The sequence below is a fragment of the Pseudophryne corroboree genome, chromosome 6, assembly GCF_028390025.1.
Source record: "Pseudophryne corroboree isolate aPseCor3 chromosome 6, aPseCor3.hap2, whole genome shotgun sequence".
NCBI lineage: Eukaryota > Metazoa > Chordata > Amphibia > Anura > Myobatrachidae > Pseudophryne > Pseudophryne corroboree.
Genome location: NC_086449.1, coordinates 655,061,839 through 655,082,801, shown reverse-complemented (window position 1 = coordinate 655,082,801; position 20,963 = coordinate 655,061,839). Strand labels below are relative to the sequence as shown.

The 20,963-nt window shown below is 44.7% G+C and overlaps 1 protein-coding gene across 1 annotated transcript in view; it reads right to left on the bottom strand.

Annotated features, from left to right (window-relative positions):
• LOC134934642 (teneurin-2-like) overlaps positions 1–20,963 on the bottom strand; it is a 1,156,291-nt gene that overhangs the window by 817,291 nt on the left and 318,037 nt on the right. The window lies entirely within an intron of this gene.

The window sequence follows — 20,963 nt, the reverse complement described above, 5'->3', positions numbered from 1 at the left end:
AAAATTATAAAGGACAGGTAATTTGAAAGGGTGTCCGGATTATAGGTCGACAATAATAGGGTCAACTACTATTGGTCGACATGTATTAGGTCTACATGGACAAAAGGTCAACATTTTCGACAATGGTCGACACAGGAAAAGGTTGACATGCAGTTTATTATACCATTTTTGCAAGCAGGTTGTAAACACTGCAAATTTAAAGAAAATAGTAAATAAAATAAATTAATACAATTTAAGGTTAATGTAAGAGTAGTAGTATCCTATTAGCAACAGTACTTTAGCGCTTTTAATAGGATCGCGCTGGGGCTATTTTATTAACCCTGAAGCCGGCATCCTTTTCTCTCGATGCCGGCTCTTATTGGGAATTATGCATTGGGTGCCTCAGGCACGCAAAGCATAATCCACGATAAGGGGCCACCAGAGCCGCAATTACACATGGGATTGTGGATTTATCCCTAATCTCATGTGTTTTTGTGCGATTGCGGGTCCAATTTCAACTGATCAAAACGGCCTCTAATTGGATACAGCAATAATGACCATTATCGCAATATCCTGCCATTTTGATTTGTTGAAATGGCATCAGGGATAACAGGATACTGCCTATAGGGGGAAATGTACTAAGCAGTGATAATCGTTGAGAAATTAGCCAGTGGAGAAGTTGCCGTTGGCAACCAATCAGTTACTCTGTATAATTTGAAAGTATGCAAATGATAAATGTTACTTCAATGCTGATTGGTTGCCATGGGCAACATCTCTACTGGCTCACTTCTCCACTCTTTTCACTGCTTAGTACATATCCCCAGTGGCGTGCGGTGAGATCATCGGCTGGTGAGGCACTGCAGCCATAATCCACAAAGTCCGGCTATAAACCTTACCGCCACGGTCCCTGATGTCCGCTAACGCCCCTCCTACCCGCTACCACCACCGCTAATGGCCTACAAAATTGCTGCCATCAACCGCCCCGTCCCCCGCTGCTAATTCGCATCTCAGTTCGATGCCGCCGCCAATACTTACAGCCCACCTGCTGATCAAACTTGTGATGAGCACTGCGGGTGGCTAATATATTGTACATTTTTATATAAACTAAATATTAGTGTTTGGGACTGTGGAAGGGGTGTGAGGAGGACATGAATACAATTTTGTTGTCGAGGGCTTTCATTAACTTAATAGCGCCACGGGTTCAGCGCTGTTAAGTTAATGGAAATCCTTGACAACAAAATAGCGACTGTCAGTGTCTAGTAGTGTAGTGTTTAGTTGTGTGTTTCTCACAGTTGGTTTCTGATCCTATACAACATTACATTGTGTAGCATAGGATCAGATGTGTATACTTTTGTATGTGTATGTACTATAGTTGGACTTAAGTGGGCAGTGTGGAGGACAGGGCAATGGTTGCACTGGGTTAACAGCTGAGAGTGCTTGCATTCCCCTATTCCTCTCCCCCCTCCTGCTGCTATCCACACAAGCTAGCAGCAGCCCTTGCACCTGTGATCTGTGTCCTGCGCAGGCGAGCCCCTGGTCCTTCGCCGAGTGCAGAAGCGGCGGTAGAGAGGAGGGCACCAGCGGCGGAAGAGAGGAGGGCACCAGCGGCGGTAGGGAGGAAGGCACCAGCAGCGGTAGAGAGGAGGGCACCAGCGGCGGTAGAGAGGAAGGCACCAGCGGCGGTAGAACCAGCGGCCGTAAAGAGGCACCAGCGGCAGTAGAGAGAACGGCTCCAAAGGGCACCAGCGGCAGTAGAGAGAACGGCTCCAAAGGGCACCAGCGGCAGTAGAGAGGAGGGCTCCGGGACTCACAGCTCCCCTCCCGCTGATTCCGGGCTGACACGGGCAGCCAGCAGCTTCCCGCTCCACCGCTGCTGATCCTAACAGGAAAGTAGGTGCCCACTGCCCAATCACATTGGTCATAGCGACAGGGGCGTGCAATTATATGGGATGAAAGCACGCCCCTGTCAAAGAGGCACTCATAACAGTGCCGCTTCAGCTCCTTTTTTTAATGGGCTTTTACTGCCCAGTTCGTGGCCCCATCTCCCCGGGATAAAGCCTTTTCACATTGACAGCTGGAGGCACCGACAGCGGTGCCTCCCAAACACATTTAAAACTATTATTTTACACAGTAAAAATTATTAAAATAATATAAAGCCTAAAGAATATACTTATGACACAGAATATGTGTCATAAGTATCTTCTTTGTATTATTTTAATGATTATGACAGGGGAGGCACTGCCTCCCCTGCCTCCCCTGACTGCACGTCCCTGCATATCCCCCATAGTCTTTAAAATGACATACTGTAAAAATATCATTGTAATAATGTTTACCCATCTGTACAATGTAAGGACAGACAGTACAAGTCATTAAACAATTCCGTGACCATATATTGTTAAACAATTCTCCAGGTTACAGCATTTTATGCATGTCACAGACATAAAAACTACCATGCTTTACTAAAACCAAGAAACTGAGACATCATTGAGTGGCAGCTATAAAATATATTGCTATATTTGGTATATTAAGCTGTAAGAATGTGAAGAATACAACATGTTTACATTATTACATTTCTACTTTATACAATTGTTTTATTTTTGTTTGCTGTTTTTTTTTCTTCATATTTTTAAACCAACAGAAGCACTAGCAATTTCTAAAGTAGCAGCACAGTATGATGAGATCAATGTACAGCACTCATGCAAGAATCTATTAACCAGTCTGTGTTGGTGCTTCAATATATCCCTGCTCTGATATTACGGTTATGGATCAATGGGTCAACCTGGATAAGGTTGAAAGTCAATAGGTTGACCACTATTGATTGACATCGACAAGGTCGACATGTGAAAAAGGAAAACATAGTAAAAATGTCAACACATGAAAGGTCAACACGTGAAAAGGTTGACATACATGTATACACATAATCAAAATTTGGCGCAAGGTAAGTGAGTTTTTTTTAAGTCGCTAAACCTCCCAATTCAAATTCCTCCTTAGTGTTTGCTGGTCAAAAGGGAGAGGATTACCTCCAAAGAGGTTCCTATGCAATAGCTCTATAAGGTGCAGGTCCCAACGATTGAGAAGTCCACACTGTATCTTTTTCTTGAATTTCATACAGTGGCATGGAATGATGTAACATCATAACATGTACAGTGCATCCGGAAAGTATTCACAGCGCTTCACTTTTTTTACATTTTGATATGTTACAACCTTATTCCAAACTGGAATAAATTAATTTTAACCACTCAAAATTCTACACACAAGGTGGGTCATTCTGAGTTGATTGCACGCTGCTGATTTTCGCAGCGTAGTGATCAGTTTACTGCTGCGCATGCGTATGCGCCGCAATGCACACACGCTTCGTACGGGTACAAACAACATTGTTGCTGTGCAATGCTTCTAGCGACGATTCCATTCGCACAGCCGTTCGCAAGGAGATTGACAGGAAGAAGGTGTTTCTGGGTGTCAACTAACCGTTTTCTGGGAGTGGTAGGGAAAACGCAGGCGTGTCCAGGCATTTGCAGGGTGGGTGTCTGACGTCAATTCCGGGACTGGACAGGCTGATGTGATCGCAAGGGTCGAGTAAGTTAAGACCTACTCTGAAACTGCAAAAAACATTTTCGTCCCGCTCGGCTGCACATGCGATCGCACACAAAGCGAAAATACACTGCCCCATGGGCGGTGACTATGCGTTTGCATGGCTGCAAAAAGTAGCTAGCGAGCGATCAACTCGGAATGACCCCCAATACCCCATAATGACAACGTGAATTTTTTTTTTTAAGATTTTGGAAAATGTATTAAAAATAAAAAACTAAGAAATCACATGTACATAAGTATTCACAGCCCTTGCTCAATACTTTGTTGATGCACCCTTGGCAGCACCTTTGGCAGCAATTACATCCTCAAGTCTTTTTCAATATGTTGCCACAAGCTTGGCACACCTATCTTTGGGCAGTTTCGCCCATTCCTCTTTGCAGCACCTCTCAAGCTCCATCAGTTTGGTTGGGAAGCGTCGGTGCATAGCCCTTTTCAAATCTCTCCAGAGATGTTCAATCGGATTCAAGTCTGGGCTCTGGCTCAAGGACATTCACAGAGTTGACCTGAAACTCCTTTGATATATTGGCTGTGTGCTTAGGGTTGTTGTCCTGCTGAAAGATAAACCGTCGCCCCAGTCTGAGGTCAAGAGCGCTCAGGAGCAGGTTTTCATCCAAGATGTCTCTGTACATTGCTGCATTCATATTTTCCTCTATCCTGACTAGTTTCCCAGTTCCTGCTGCTTAAAAACATCCCCACAGCATGATGCTGCCACCACCATGCTTCACTGTAGGGATAGTATTGGCCTGATGATGAGCGATGCCTGGTTTCCTCCAAACATGGCGCCTGACATTCACGCCAAAGAGTTGAATCTTTGTCTCATCAGACCAGAGAATTTTGTTTCTCATGGTCTGAGAGTCTTTCAGGTGAATTTTGGCATACTCCAGTCAGGCTGCTATGTGCTTTTTACTAAGGAGTGGCTTCCATCTGGCCACTCTACCATACAGACTTGATTGGTGGATTGCTGCAGAGATGGTTGTCCTTCTGAAAGGTTCTCCTCTCTCCACAGAGGAATGCTGTAGCTCTGAAAGAGTGACCATCGTGTTCTTGGTCACCACCCTGACTATGGCCCTTCTCCCCCAATCACTCAGATTAGACGGTCGGCCAGCTCTAGGAAGAGTCCTGGTGGTTCAAAACTTATTCCATTTATAGATGATGGAGGCCACTGTGCTCTTTGGGACCTTTAAAGCAGCAGATATTTTTCTGTACCTTTCTCTGGATTTGTGCCTCGAGACAATCCTGTCTCAGAGGTCTACAGACTATTCCTTTGACTTCATGCTTGGTTTGTGCTCAGGCATGCACTGTCAAGTGTAAGACCTTGACAGGCATGCACTGTCTAGTGTGGAAACAGTTTGCACATGAGCTCAATTTTGAGCTTCATGGAAAATGCTGTGAATACTTATGTACATGTGATTTCTTAGTTTTTTTATTTTTAATTAATTTGCAAAAATCTCAAAAAAACTTTTTTCACGTTGTCATTATGGGGGTATTGTGTGTAGAATTTTAATGGAAAAATTAATTTATTCACTTTTGGAATAAGGCTGTAACATAACAAAATGTGGAAAAAGTGAGGCACTGTGAATACTTTCCGGATGCACTGTATGACTCATCAAGGTGAAATATGCATAGAATTATTGCCTGTTTCCTCAGTTTGATAGTATTTTCAGACTGTAGTCCTTATTTCTTTAGACCCTGTGGCAAGGTTCCTGTGTAAGATGTAAGTTTATAAGCTGTGTTGTTAGCAATCTCCACTAGCGTGACTCAGAGCAGATCAATTGGCAAGTAAATTTGCTAAAGGCTCTAGATAAATTTGAGGTACATAATAATGCTTGTACAGTAGTGTGGTTATTATGTCATTTTAAGTCACTTTTGAAAAAATGTGAATAAACACATGTAACTCGAACTGCAAACTTAAAAACATATTTCCCAACAATGCGATACCACCATATACCATATCCCACATAATTTAAAACCATTCTTCTGATTTCTGCATGTGATTATTGACCAAATGATGCTGTTTAAAGACTTTTAAGTGCAGTATTAATCATTAAGGGAGGGGGGGACCCAGGCAACACAGAACATTTTACCTTAAAATTAGAGATGAGCGGGTTCGGTTCTCAGAGAACCGAACCCCCCCGAACTCCACGTGGTTTACACGGGTCCGAGGCAGCCTCTGTTCTTCCCGCCTGACTCCTGTCGCCGCAATTTTCACTCGTGCATTGTAGAGAGAGCGAGAGGACGTGGCTACGTTCTCTGAGTGGAAAGCTCAATATCAGCTCAATATCAGTGCTCAGTATCTGTGCTGCATTGTGGTGACCAGTATACTACAGTACAATAGTCCAGTGCTGCATCTCACTGCCCAGTGTCAGTTCTAGTATCCTCATCAGTGCTCAGTATCACTGCTTATTGTCTTGTGCTGCATTGTGGTGACCAGAATATTACAGTACAATAGTCCAGTGCTGCATCTTACTGCCCAGTGTCAGTTCTAGTATCCTCATCAGAGCTCAGTATCACTGCTCATTGTCTTGTGCTGCATTGTGGTGACCAGTATACTACAGTACAATAGTCCAGTGCTGCATCTCGCTGCCCAGTGTCAGTTCTAGTATCCTCATCAGAGCTCAGTATCACTGCTTATTGTCTTGTGCTGCATTGTGGTGACCACTATACTACAGTAAAATAGTCCAGTGCTGCATCTCGCTGCCCAGTGTCAGTTCTAGTATCCTCATCAGTGCTCAGTATCACTGCTCATTGTCTTGTGCTGCATTGTGGTGACCAGTATACTACAGTACAATAGTCCAGTGCTGCATCTCACTGCCCAGTGTCAATTCTAGTATCCTCATCAGTGCTCAGTATCACTGCTTATTGTCTTGTGCTGCATTGTGGTGACCAGAATACTACAGTACAATAGTCCAGTGCTGCATCTCACTGCCCAGTGTCAGTTCTAGTATCCTCATCAGAGCTCAGTATCACTGCTCATTGTCTTGTGCTGCATTGTGGTGACCAGTATACTACAGTACAGTAGTCCAGTGCTGCATCTCGCTGCCCAGTGTCAGTTCTAGTATCCTCATCAGAGCTCAGTATCACTGCTTATTGTCTTGTGCTGCATTGTGGTGACCAGTATACTACAGTAAAATAGTCCAGTACTGCATTTTGCTGCCCAGTGTCAGTTCTAGTATCCTCATCAGTACTTAGTATCACTGCTCATTGTCTTGTGCTGCATTGTGGTGACCAGTATACTACAGTACATTACTAAAAGTCCAGTGTCTTGTACTGCATCTTGCTGCTGTAGGGTGCTGTGGTAGTGTCCTGTCACTGTGCATAGGTCATCATCATTCCAGTCACAGTGGTATCTGGTATCTATCTAGTGGTATCTAATTCCAGACATTACTGCTGTCTAATTCCAGATATATATTACTGGCATATAATTCCACACATTAAAAAATGGAGAACAAAAATGTGGAGGGTAAATTAGGGAAAGATCAAGATCCACTTCCACCTAGTGCTGAAGCTGCTGCCACTAGTCATGGCAGAGACGATTCAATGCCATCAACGTCGTCTGCCAAGGCCGATACCCAATGTCATAGTAGAGAGCATGTAAAATAAAAAAAACAAAAGTTCAGTAAAATTACCCAAAAATCTAAATTAAAAGCGTCTGAGGAGAAGCGTAAACTTGCCAATATGCCATTTACGACACGGAGTGGCAAGGAACGGCTGAGGCACTGGCCTATGTTCATGGCTAATGGTTCAGATTCATATGAGGATGGAAGCACTCATCCTCCCGCTAGAAAAATGAAAAGAGTTAAGCTGGCAAAAGCACAGCAAAGAACTGTGCATTCTTCTAAATCACAAATCCCCAAGGAGAGTCCAATTGTGTCGGTTGCGATGAATGACCTTCCCAACACTGGATGGGTAGAGGTGGCTCCTTCCACCATTTGCACACCCCCTGCAAGTGCTGAAAGGAGCACCCACAGTCCAGTTCCTGATATTCAAATTGAAGATGTCACTGTTGAAGTACACCAGGATGAGGATATGGGTGTTGCTGGCACTGAGGAGGAAATTGACAAGGAGGATTCTGATGGTGAGGTGGTTTGTTTAAGTCAGGCACCCGGGGAGACACCTGTTGTCCGTGGGATGAATAAGGCCATTGACATGCCTGGTCAAAATACAAAAAAAATCACCTCTTCGTGTGGAATTATTTTAACAGAAATGCGGACAACAGGTGTCAAGCCATGTGTTGCCTTTGTCAAGCTGTAATAAGTAGGGGCAAGGACGTTAACCACCTAGGAACATCCTCCCTTATACATCACCTGGAGTGCATTCATCAGAAGTCATTGACAAGTTCAAAAACTTTAGGTGACAGCGGAAGCAGTCCACTGACAACTAAATCCCTTCTTCCTCTTGTACCCAAGCTCCTGCAAACCACCCCACCAACTCCCTCAATGTCAATTTCCTCCTTAGACAGGAACACCAATAGTCCTGCAGGCCATGTCACTGGCAAGTCTGACGAGTCCTCTCCTAACTGGGATTCCTCCGATGGATCCTTGAGTGGAACGCCTACTGCTGCTGTTGCTGCTGGCGCTGCTGTTGTTGCTGCTGGGAGTCGAACGTCATCCCAGAGGGGAAGTCGGAAAACCACTTGTACTACTTCCGGTAAGCAATTGACTGTCCAACAGTCCTTTGCGAGGAAGATGAAATATCACAGCAGTCATCCTGTTACAAAGCGGATATCTCAGGCCTTGACAACTATGTTGGTGTTAGACGTGCGTCCGGTATCCGCCGTTTATTCACAGGGATTTAGAGAATTGCTTGAGGTAGTGTGCGTACGGTACCAAATACCATCTAGGTTCCACTTCTCTAGGCAGGCGATACTGAGAATGTACACAGACCTCAGAAAAAGAGTCACCAGTGTCCTAAAAAATGCCGTTGTACCCAATGTCCACTTAACCATGGACATGTGGACAAGTGGAGCAGGGCAGACTCAGAACCATATGACTGTGACAGCCCACTGGGTAGATGTATTGCCTCCCGCAGCAACAACGGCAGCAGCGGCACCAGTAGCAGCATCTCGCAAGCGCCAACTTGTTCCTAGGCAGGCTACGCTTTGTATCACCGCTTTCCATAAGAGACACACAGCTGACAACCTCTTACGGAAACTGAGGAACATCATTGCTGATTACCTTACCCCAACTGGACTCTCCTGGGGATGTGTGACATCAGACAACGTCACCAATATTGTGCGTGCATTACATGTGAGCAAATTCCAGCACGTCCAATGTTTTGTACATACAATTAATTTGGTAGTGCAGAATTTAAAAAAAAACAACAGGGGCGTGCAGGAGATCCAACCCTTTGAACTTGCCACACGTGAAGTCAGTTCAGACACTGCCAGCCTAAGTCAGGTCATTCCCCTCATCAGGATTTTGCAGAACTTGTGGATGGGGACCTTCATTCGCTTAACCAGGATTCATGGGTGGTCAATCTGTTGAAATCAGAGCACTACACTTTGGCCACCGTGCTCAATCCTAGGTTTAAAGCCTACATTGTATCTCTCTTTCCGGCAGACACAAGTGTGCAGATGTTCAAAGACCTGCTGGTGAGACACTTGTCAAGTCAAGCGGAACGTGACCAGCCAACAGCTCCTCCTTCATTTTCTACCACCACTGGAGCTGCCAGGAAAAGGATAAAATTTCCAAAACCACCCACTGACGGTGATGCAGGGCAGTCAGGAGCAAGTGCTGACATCTGGTCCGGACTGAAGGACCTGCCAACAATTACTGACATGTCGTCTACTGTCATTTGCATATGATTCTGTCACCATTGAAAGAATGGTGGAGGATTATATGAGTGACAGAATCACTATAGGCATGTCAGACAGTCTGTACGTATACTGGCAGGAAAAAGAGGCAATTTAGAGGCCCTTGCACAAACTGGCTTTATTTTACCTAAGTGGCCCCCCCTCCAGTGTGTAATCTGAAAGAGTGTTTAGTGCAGCCGGTAACCTTGTCAGCGATCGGAGTAGGAGGTTACTTACAGAAAATGTGGAGAAGATGATGTTCATCAAAATGAATTATAATAAATTCTTCTGTGAAGACATTTACCAGCAATTGCCTCCAGAAAGTACACAGGGAATTCTGGTGGGGACGAATTAATGCTCTGTGAGGAGGGGGATGTAAACAGTGAAAGGGGTGATGAATCGGACAATGAGAAGGAGGTGGACCTCCTGCCTCTGTAGAGCCAGTTTGTGCAAGGAAAGATTGATTGCTTCTTTTTTGGTGGGGGCCCAAACCAACCAATCATTTCAGCCACAGTCGTGTGGCAGACCCTGTCGCTGAAATAATGGGTTTGTTAAAGTATGCATGTCCAGTGTTTATACAACAAAAGGGTGGGTTGGAGGGCCCAAGGACAATTCCATATTGCACATCTTCTTTTTTATTTATCTTTGCATCATGTGCTGTTTGGGGACTATTTTTTTAAGTGCCATCCTGTCTGACACTGCAGTGCCACTCCTAGATGGGCCAGTTGTTTGTGCTGCCCACTTTGGTCGCTTAGCTTAGTCATCCAGCGACCTTGGTGCAAATTTTAGGACTAAAAGTAATATTGTGAGGTGTGAGGTGTTCAGAATAGACTGTAAATGAGTGGAAATTCTGGTTATTGAGGTTAATAATACTATAGGATCAAAATTACCTCCAAATTCTATGATTTAAGCTGTTTTTGAGGGTTTTTAAAAAAAAAAAACACCCGAATCCAAAATGCACCCAAGTCCGACAAAAATTCTTAAGGGAGGTTTTGCCAAAATGCATCCGAATCCAAAACACGACCGCGGATCCGAATCCAAAACCAAAACACAAAACCCGAAAAATGCCCGCTGCACATCTCTACTTAAAATAGGGATTTTCTTTTACTTTTCACCTAACGAGGGTTGCAAGCAAAATGCCTTAAATCCCACTGAGAACCCGGATATGTTACTGTGGCTTTTTAATTGAATAGCAAAAATTTGCAGCTTGCCACTTTTGTGGCACCCCATTAAAGCTGCTGTGAACTTTAGAGTGACTTTTGTGCCCCTTTCACTGCAAAGTGCACCCTATTAGACTTGCAGCAAGGAAAGCATTAATCACATACTCTGTGCTGCAGCTGGCATGGGGACACTGCCTAACTCAGTAAGAGGTTTGTGGGTCTGGCAAGGGAGAGAGACCCAGCACGTTCTGGGGGGAGAGATGGTGGTGTGGGCTTGCACAGCCATTTTAGGAGTGAGAGCTGCGCAGCAGGGATACTAGCATTGCACTGTTCCTCCCAGTTCCAGCAAAGTGACCAGTGGATAGTGAAGTGCTGCCGCATTTGCTCCTGTATATGGCTGCTATCAGGTGATCCCAGAGCCTTGGTCAGCTGAACCTCAAAGTAGGGATGGCCATCAACTATCGATGATTCAAAATTATTGATGGTGTATGCCGAATGTTGAATATTTTTGCAATTGATGTGGAGAACCAGATAGCTTCCCACTATCGGTTGTAAACCATCAATGGTAAACCCAAAGTGACTGTGCTGCCAGCAATGGGAGTGATGGAGAAGGCGGAGTCATAGGCGTGCTTCTCCGTGACAGACAGCTGTTGAACACTAAGTGGAGGTACCCAGCTCAAAGAGGCAAATGCCCATAGTAGGCACCTGGTCAGTTCTTAGAAATCATCTCAGGGGTGGACATAACTGTCTGGGGAGAGGTCTGTAACTTTGCATATTTTCAACTTACAAGGCTATTACAGCAAGGGGCTGCACCAGTGACTTTAAGATTGACAAATGGCAGTCGAATATACTATATATTGAGAGGGATAGTTTTGTACTTAAAACCAAGCGGTCTGCTATTGTATAAGAGCTCTGCATTATAAATAGCCCTATTATCATTCTCAAGCCCAGAACAATCATAAGGGGCAGGAGAGACTGAGATTAATTTAATACAGGAGGACAGAGCCTGAAAGCTACCCAGTCCAGTTCCAGTTAAATGAATGCTAATTTTGTGTTTTGTGACAGTTATTGAATATTGTAACATTTATTATGTGAACAACACTGCACTTACCTGTAGAGACCAAACAAAACAGTTGGAAAAGTTATATAAAAGCTTATATTAAAACCTGTGGAAAAAGGAAGCTAGTCAATATATAACTACTTTATTCAGCAATTGTAGCAATTTCTGTGAAAGTACACCTCTTTTCCTGTCTGTTGAACAATGGTGAAACCCATGTCAGTCAGACGGACAGACCATCAGGATACAGTAAAAAAAGACATCCCACGACACACTACTGCTTACCTGAGTGTTACATTATCCCATGTTAACCCACATTAATGGTTTATGTGACTAATTGATTTGACCAAAGTATATGGTACTGTTCTTTATAAATTGAAAACACAGATACCAACTGAATTTTTAGCAGCTAATAGAAAAGGAGAGTTATGGTAGACTTACCATTGTTAACTCTCTTTCTGCGAGGTACATTGGGTTCCACAGGGAAACATTGGGGTGTAGAGTGAATCTTGATCCAGAGGCACCAACAGGTTAAAGCTTTAGGCTGTACCAGGTTGCATTGGGGACTCCTCTATAACACTGCCTCCAGGCACTGAGAGCTCAGTTTCGTTAAGCAGTCCAATGCAGGAGCAGGTAAGAGAGAAGGTAGATGTTAGTCACATAGAACAACATTCTCACGACAGGAGAAGGAACCAGCTGCTAATGCCATACAAACCCATAGAAGCTAGGTGCTTCAGGATGGGCGCCCTGTGAAACCCAATGTACCTCGCAGAAAGAGAGTTAGCAATGGTAAGTCTACCACAACTCTAATTTTCTGCAGCAGATTACATTGGTTTACACAGGGAAACATCGGGGATGTCCTAAAGCAATTCTTCAAGGGAGGGAACATGTCTTAGTGGGTATGAGAACCTTGCATATAAAGGAAGCATCCTGGGAGGCGGAAGAATCAAAGGCATAGAACCTAATAAACGTGTTCACAGAGGACTACGTAGCCGCCTTGCACAATTGTTCTGCGGACGCACCATGGTGAGCCGCCCTAGAAGGTCCAACAGATTAACTAGAATGGGCATTAATAGCAGCAGGAGCTGGGAGACCAGCCTGCGCATAAGCTTATGCAATCACCATTCTAATCTATCTGCCCAAGGTTTGCTTATTCGCAGGCCAGCCACGTTTGTGAAAACCAAACAAGTCAAAAATGGAGTCTGACCTCCTGATAGAGGCAGTCCTGTCCACTTATATATGGAGAGCCTGTACAAAATCCAAAGACCGCTATTTGAAGGACACATCCAAAGAGATAAAGGCTGGAACAACAATCTCTAGGTTAAGGTGAAAAGATGACACCACCATAGGTAAATAACCTGGGCGAGTTCTAAGAACTGCCTTGTCACAATGAAATATTAGAAAGGGTGGATGACAGGACAATGCGCCTAAGTCTGACACCCTTCTAGCAGAGGCAATAGCCAGTAAAAACAAGACCTTGGCCGTGAGCCATTTAAGGTTCACCGTCTCAAGAGGTTCAAATGGAGACTCTTGCAGGGCATTCAGGATAACAGACAGATCCCATGGAGCCACAGGAGGGACATAGGGAGGCTGAATCCATAAGACACCCTGAGTGAATGTATGAACAATTTTTCTCTGAAACCATACCGACAAGGCAGATATGTGAATATTGAGGAAGGCCAGACGAAGGCCTGAGTCCAGGACTCTTTGCAGAAAAGCCAGAATTCTGGAAGTTCTGAATCTGTATGCATCATAATTTTTATCAGCACACCAGGTGAACTAAGAAATCCAGACCCTGTAATAAATCCTAGCTGAAGCCCGTTTAAGGGCTTTTAACATAATTTGGATGACCACCTCAGAGAATCCTTTGGCTTTCAGGTGTGATGCTTCAAGAGCCACGTCATCAAAGCCAGCCTGGCCAGGCCCAGATAAAGACAAGGGCCCTGTACAAGGAGGTCTGGGTACTGAGGAAGTAGAAGAGGACGCTCTGTCAATAGACCCTGCAGGTATGAGAACCAATGCCATCTGGGCCATACTGGAGCGACTAGAAGTAGAAATCCATCATCTTGTTTGAACTTCTGCAGGACTGGCGTCTGTTGTCAGCAGGACCCAGTCAGGGATCCATAAGGGACAGCTCCTGCTCAATTGCTGGTCCTGTCGCCACCAGGTCAGCGACAGACAAACCTACAGACTCAAAGTGATCATGTGAGATCTGATCCAATGAGGTAGGCCATCTCATTTGGAAAGGATTAACCTTTGCAGAGGGGGAGAATTAAATTGAGATTACTGTACCATGTTGAATGCCGACATCAGCGGGCCAAGTACTTGCATCGCCGAGTGTATCAACACTCTGGGGTGAAAAAGGAAGCATCTTATCCTGTCTTGAAGTCTCAGGACTTTTTTTGGAGACCGAAATAGTCGCTGACTGTGTGTGTGTGTCCAGGAGTGCCCCTAGGTGCATCATGCTCTGAGCTGGGACCAGCAAGGATTTCTTCCAATTGATGAGCCACCCGTGGCCTTGTAGGAAGCTTACCGTCAGTTGCAGATGACTGAGGAGGACATTGTGGGAGTCTGCTAGAATCAGCAAGTTGACCAGATACGGCATGATCCTGAGTCCCTGGCGACAGAGATGGGCCGTCATTATGGCCATGACCTTAATGAAGATCCAAGGAGCTGTAGCCAGTCAAAATGGCAGAGCATGGAACTGATAGTGGAGGTTGCCTATAGCAAACCAGAGATACTGCTGATGCAATATGGCAATAGGTATATGCAGGTTCGCATCCTGTATATCCAGGGATACCATATAGTGTCCGGGTTCCATAGCCAGTATAATTGAGCACAGTGTTTCCATATGGAAATTGGACACTCTCATAAACTTGTTTAGTGATTTGAGGTTGAGTATAGGCCGGAAAGACCCATTGGGTTTCGGAACTAGAAACAGGGTCAATTAGTAACCTCTGCCTCTCTGGGCCAGAGGAACTGGCACTACCACTCCTGTATTCAGGAGGGAACCCACAACCTTTTGCAGAGCTTGCGCCTTTAACGGATCTGAAGGGATATCCATTGTGCAAAACTGGAGAGAGGGACATCTTTTGAAAGAGACTGCATACCCTTGAGAGACAACTTCCCGCACCCATGTGTCTGAAGTGGTCTTTAACCAGACCTGGGTGAACTGCAGAAGTCAGCCTCCCACCCTGGAGTCCCACAGGGGGAGACCAGCCTAGTCATGTGGCAGGCTTGTCTTGTTTAGAAGCAGGCTGACGGGCAGCCCAGGACTGCTTTGCCTTGGGCTTAGTGGTTTTGGGAGCACGAGATTATCTCAGGCATGCCTGACCTGTAGCTTTCCCTTGAGGCCGAAAGGAATGAAAGGTGGTACCTTTTGCCCTCTGTGCAGAAGGATTAGTATTTGGGAGAAAGGCAGTCTTATCAGCTGCCAATTCAGACCCAATTTAATTTCGGTTTTCCCCAAACAAAATGTCCCCCTTAAAGGGGAGTACCTCCAAGATCTTTTTGGAGTCTAGGTCCACCTTACATGACCTCAACCACAGAATAATATGGCGGGCCAGGACACATGTAGTCGACACCTTGGCTGCCAACCCACCCACCTCAGAAGACGCCTCCTGAATGTAATAGGCAGCGGTGGTAATCTGAGACAGGTACTGTCTGGTATTGTTAGATATAGCCTCAGGCAGCTCTTCCTCTAATGCCTGAACCCATGCTACAATTCCTTTTGCAGCCCAAGAGGCCGCAATAGTGGGTCTATGTACAGCACCTGTAAGGCAATAAATAGACTTCAGGCATCCCGCCACATGCTTATCTGTAAGTTCCTTCAGGGAAGTGACAGTGGTGACAGGGAGGCTGGATGACACCACTAGGCAGGTGACATGAGAATCCACTGGTTGTGAATTTTCCCACTTGTTACATAACTCTGCATGGAGAGGATAGCATGCCATGGCCTCTTTAGGCAGAGGGAATTTCTTCTCTGGATTAGACCGGGATTCCTGCCTGATGTCCACCAAATGGTCAGAATGGGGTAATAGATTTTAACCACCTTCTGCCGTTTGAACATATCAGTTTTCTTAGCCACAGTAGTGGAATCCTCATCATCAGTGATTTGTAGGATTTGCTTAATAGTAACCACAAGGGCAGGGACATCAATTTGCAATGGAGAATACTCGTCAGAAACACCTGATTCAGTATCTGACAGGACAGTATGCTCCCCCTACTCTTCAGATGAAACATCTGAGAGATTAGTGGATTGTGAGGAGAAAGCAGCCAGCTTAGATGACCAAAGAGACATGAGAGTGACCTAGAGTAGATTTTTGCTTGACTAAGGAATGAGTTCATTGCTGCAACTGGTTAGACACAAGGCAGATTAACCATAGGGACAATTTGTGGCTATAATGGCACAGGTTGTCCCATAGGGGGCGTATGCTGTTCCACCAGAGCACCCAGTAGGTTTGGAAACGCAGCCTAGGGTGGCTGCTGATTGGTTACAGGATCTGCTGACTGACTGGGAGATGTATGACACATAGTACACAGACCATCATACACAGCTTCTCCCTATGGTAAATCTTTGGCACATGCTCTGCATGATGCAGGAGCGTCCACAGACTTACTACCCTTTAGGTTAGACAATGTACACAAATGCAACAACAGAGCGATTTAGTACAATAAACCAGACAGAGTACAATACCTATGACTAAAACTGTTAGTATGTGACTGTAGACACAGTACACAACACCAGCAATTAATCCAGTATTATGTGACTGAGTACACAGTAGAATACACGTAATGGGTAAATACTGTGACGCACTAAATAAATATATATATATATATATATATATATATATATACAAAATGTTTTTATAGATCAGTGCGCTTATGCAACAATCGGGATTCACCTCTAAGGGTCAGTCAAGAGCAGTTTAAAAAGTCTTAGAAATGTCACTGTCCTCAGCAAAATAGTAGGATCATCTAAATCCTATGGGCACACTCCAGAATTCCTGGCGGCAGCTCAGTTCCTCAGTAAATGACCCGGGTATATTCTCCTGAGGAAGCCTGATGGGCGAAACGCGTTGAGATTGAGAGACCTGACTGAACGACCTACCTACCTACCTGTATCATTAAGCTAAGCCTTTTTTGTTTATTTCAATGTATTAAAAATTATTTTTTACTTTTATACAAGGAAGTCTGCCCCTGCTTTATACGGACCAGCGTGGGTCTATCGGATAGAGGTTTATCTGACACGTGTTGTTCAAATAATTTATCTGGTACGCGTGATTTATAGGGGTGGGAATCCCAGACAATATATTTAAGATGCTACACTATATGGCGATGCTTTATGTTTCCTGATATATAGGTAGTGAGCACCTACGGGATAAGGAATCGATAGGTCCTAACATAAGGGTTATCTGGTGGAAGAATACCTACTGGATAAGGTATCGAAAGGCCCTAACACAAGTTATTATCTGGTACGGACATTTTCAATTGTTGTATTTGCAATACACTACAGGTTGAGTATCCCATATCCAAATATTCCGAAATACGGAATATTCCGAAATACGGACTTTTTTGAGTGAGAATGAGATAGTGAAACCTTTGTTTTTTGATGGCTCAATGTACATAAACTTTGTTTAATACACAAAGTTATAAAAAATATTGTATTAAATTACCTTCAGGCTGTGTGTATAAGGGCCCTCATTCCGAGTTGATCGGTCGCAAGGCGAATTTAGCAGAGTTACACACACTAAGCCGCCGCCTACTGGGAGTGAATCTTAGCTTCTTAAAATTGCGACCGATGTATTCGCAATATTGCGATTACTAACTACTTAGCAGTTTCAGAGTAGCTCCAGACTTACTCTGCCTGTGCGATCATTTCAGTGCTTGTCGTTGCTGGTTGACGTCACAAACACACCCAGCGTTCGCCCAGGCACTCCCACCGTTTCTCCGGCCACTCCTGCGTTTTTCCCGGAAACGGTAGCGTTTTCAGCCACACGCCCCTGAAACGCCGTGTTTCCGCCCAGTAACACCCATTTCCTGTCAATCACATTACGATCGCCGGAGCGAAGAAAAAGCCGTGAGTAAAAATACTTTCTTCATAGTAAAGTTACTTGGCGCAGTCGCAGTGCGAACATTGCGCATGCGTACTAGGCGGATTTTCACTGCGATGCGATGAAAAATACCGAGCGAACAACTCGGAATGAGGGCCAAGGTGTATATGAAACATAAATGAATTGTGTGAATGTAGACACACTTTGTTTAATGCACAAAGTTATAAAATATATTGGCTAAAATGACCTTCAGGCTGTGTGTATAAGGTGTATATGAAACATAAATGCATTCTGTGCTTAGATTTAGGTCCCATCACCATGATATCTCATTATGGTATGCAATTATTCCAAAATACGGAAAAATCCCATATCCAAAATACCTCTGGTCCCAAGCATTTTGGATAAGGGATACTAAACCTGTATTAACAAACTTACTGCACCATAAGGCGCTTGTTCTTCTCTCCTAGTACTATATATATATATATATATATATATATATATATATATATATATGACCCTGACGCACCTAGGGGCTGAGTCAGACCTGATTGGTGCTGCGAGTTTTGACCAAGCAGTGGTCACGTCTGAACTGCACATGCGCCAGCGCCGCAGTGCGCCGGCGCATAGCAGACAGCACATGGCAGACATCTAAGCGGGCTGCTTCCTCCTCACAATCCACTAATCTCTCAGATGTTTCATCTGAAGAGGAGGGGGGGGCATACCACTGTGCGATGCCTTTGTACTTGTGCGACGGGGCAGGGACTGACATGTGGGGTGGGCTAGCCCCATGCTGGGCATCCCCTGCATGTCAGTGTGACTAATCGTAGATGTGTTAAATTTAGCACATCTACGATCAGGTCTGAATCACCCCCCTAGTCCCTTAGGGTACAGAATATAGTGATAGATATATCTGGGAAACACTGAAAGTGAAACCACACAGCAGATACAGGCACACACAATCACAGGCAATGGACTAGTATATGTACAGATATATATAGATAGCTAGATAGATAGATAGATAGATAGATAGATAGATAGATAGATAGATATAAAACACAACACAGTCCTAGACCGGAGGTATATATCAGAATACTCGTAAAATATATCCTGTAATAGGTACACTTTTTCTTAACTAACGCTGTCTGTATGAAGACATTTAGAATACTCAAGTGAATGTAAAGTCACAGCGCTGTATACAGGCGGCTTTACAAAAGAGACCTTGCCTTGCAGTCCCAGAGACTAGCTGCAACTATGCTTATAAGATGGTGCCCACCGTCTCAGTCAGGGTGTGAGGGAGAGTGTGAGGCATCTCCACGGTGGAGAAATCTGCAGTAGATGTCGCCCTGGGCTGGGGAGAGGGTACAGGCCAAGCTCCAGCTCCCCTATGCTTGACTTCCACCCCAGATACTACCGAGCCTTATTAAATGGGGCGTTAGTACACCCAACCTGTGCTCTATATCCCTGGTGGTCTAGTGGGGTCCCTGCTTGGTGACAGTGTCCACGACAGTGCCACGACCTGTCTCCCTAGGTCGTGGACGGAACACGATTTAATGGTGGGTCCCGCCTGGGGGACCCTCTTACCTCCTCCCCATAGCAGCCATGTGAACCAGGAGAGTGACTGCGACCGTTTACCTAAAGCCGGAGAGTCTCCGCCGCAAGTATCCGGGAACAGGTCAAGGGAGTATGCGACGCTGCTTGGGAGGTGATGGAGCTGCAGCGCTAAAGTGTCGCCATGACATACAGCACTGACAGCCCAGTTTTGAATACATTTTCAGGGCTGCCAAGTGCAGCCTACCTGTTAAGTGACCTGCTGTCTGCAGACACCAACTGAAACTGAGCTCACAGTGCTTGGAGGCGGGGTTATAGAGGAGGCCGCAATGCATCCTGGGACAGCCTAAAGTTTTAGCCTGTTGGTGCCTCTGGATCAAGATCCACTCTATACCCCAATGTTTTCCTGTGGAAACCATTGTAACCTGCTGCAGAAAATAAAATAAATGTTACACTGTTACACTGATTTAATGTCCAGGGAGACTCTTCTATTCATGCACTATGACTACAGTACTGTACATCTGTTCTCAATTATGTATCTCTGTCAGGGTAGCAGACAATTCTGCTTCCTATGTGCTTACATGATTCACAAATAAGTTGTCCATTTCACTTATTATAAAACACCACTTACTTGGTATTTACTCATGCTACCATGTAGTAACTTAGGGGTACATTTACTAAGCAGTGATAAGAGCGGAGAAGTGAGCCAGTGGAGAAGTTGCCCATGGCAACCAATCAGCACTGAAGTAACATCTATAATTTGCATACTATAAAATGATACAGAGCTGCTGATTGGTTGATGGGGAAATTTCTCCACTGGCTCACTTCTCCGCTCTTATCACTGCTTAGTAAATGTTCCCCTAAGGTGCTACTTTTGTACAGGATGGTGAAACTGCATCTGAACTAACCAGTTAAAATTTCCCTCATTCACAATTCATAAGGTTAAGCTAGACAAACAATGTATCTCTTCTAAACAGGCTATGGGAGAAATGTGTCAAGCCTTGGAGAAAGTTAAACTGAAGATACAGTACCAATCTATCAGCTTCTAACTGCCATTTTCTAGTAAAGTCTGTAAAATAATAGTTAAAAGCTGATTGACTGGTACTTTATCTCTCTCCGATGCTTGATACATCTTCCCATATAGGTCTATTTAGAGGAATAAAGGGGGTTATTCCGAGTTGTTTGCTCGTTGCCGATTTTCGCAACGGAGCGATTAAGGCAAAAATGCGAATGCGCATGGTTCGCAGTGCGCATGCGGTTAGTATTTTAGCTCAAAACTTAGTAGATTTACTCATGTCCGAACTAAGATTTTTCATCGTTGAAGTGATCGGAGTGTGATTAACAGGAAGTGGGTGTTTCTGGGCGGAAACTGGCCGTTTTCTGGGAGTGTGCAGAAAAACGCAGGCGTATCAGGGAAAAACGCGGGATAAGTAAAGGTCTACTCCTTCTTTTGAAAAGTGAACTGGGAGAGCGCAGGAGATAAGATATCCAAATTCTACTAGTAACTCAAAAACGCGGGAGTGTCTGGAGAAACGGGGGAGTGGCTGGCCGAACGCTGGGCGTGTGTGTGACGTCAAACCAGGAACGAAACTGACTGAACTGATCGCTATTTGTGAGTAGGTCTGGAGCTACTCAGAAACTGCTAAGAAATTTCTATTCGCAATTCTGCTAATCTTTCGTTCGCTATTCTGCTAAGATAAGATACACTCCCAGAGGGCGGCGGCTTAGCGTGTGCAATGCTGCTAAAATCTGCTAGCGAGCGAACAACTCGGAATCACCCCCAA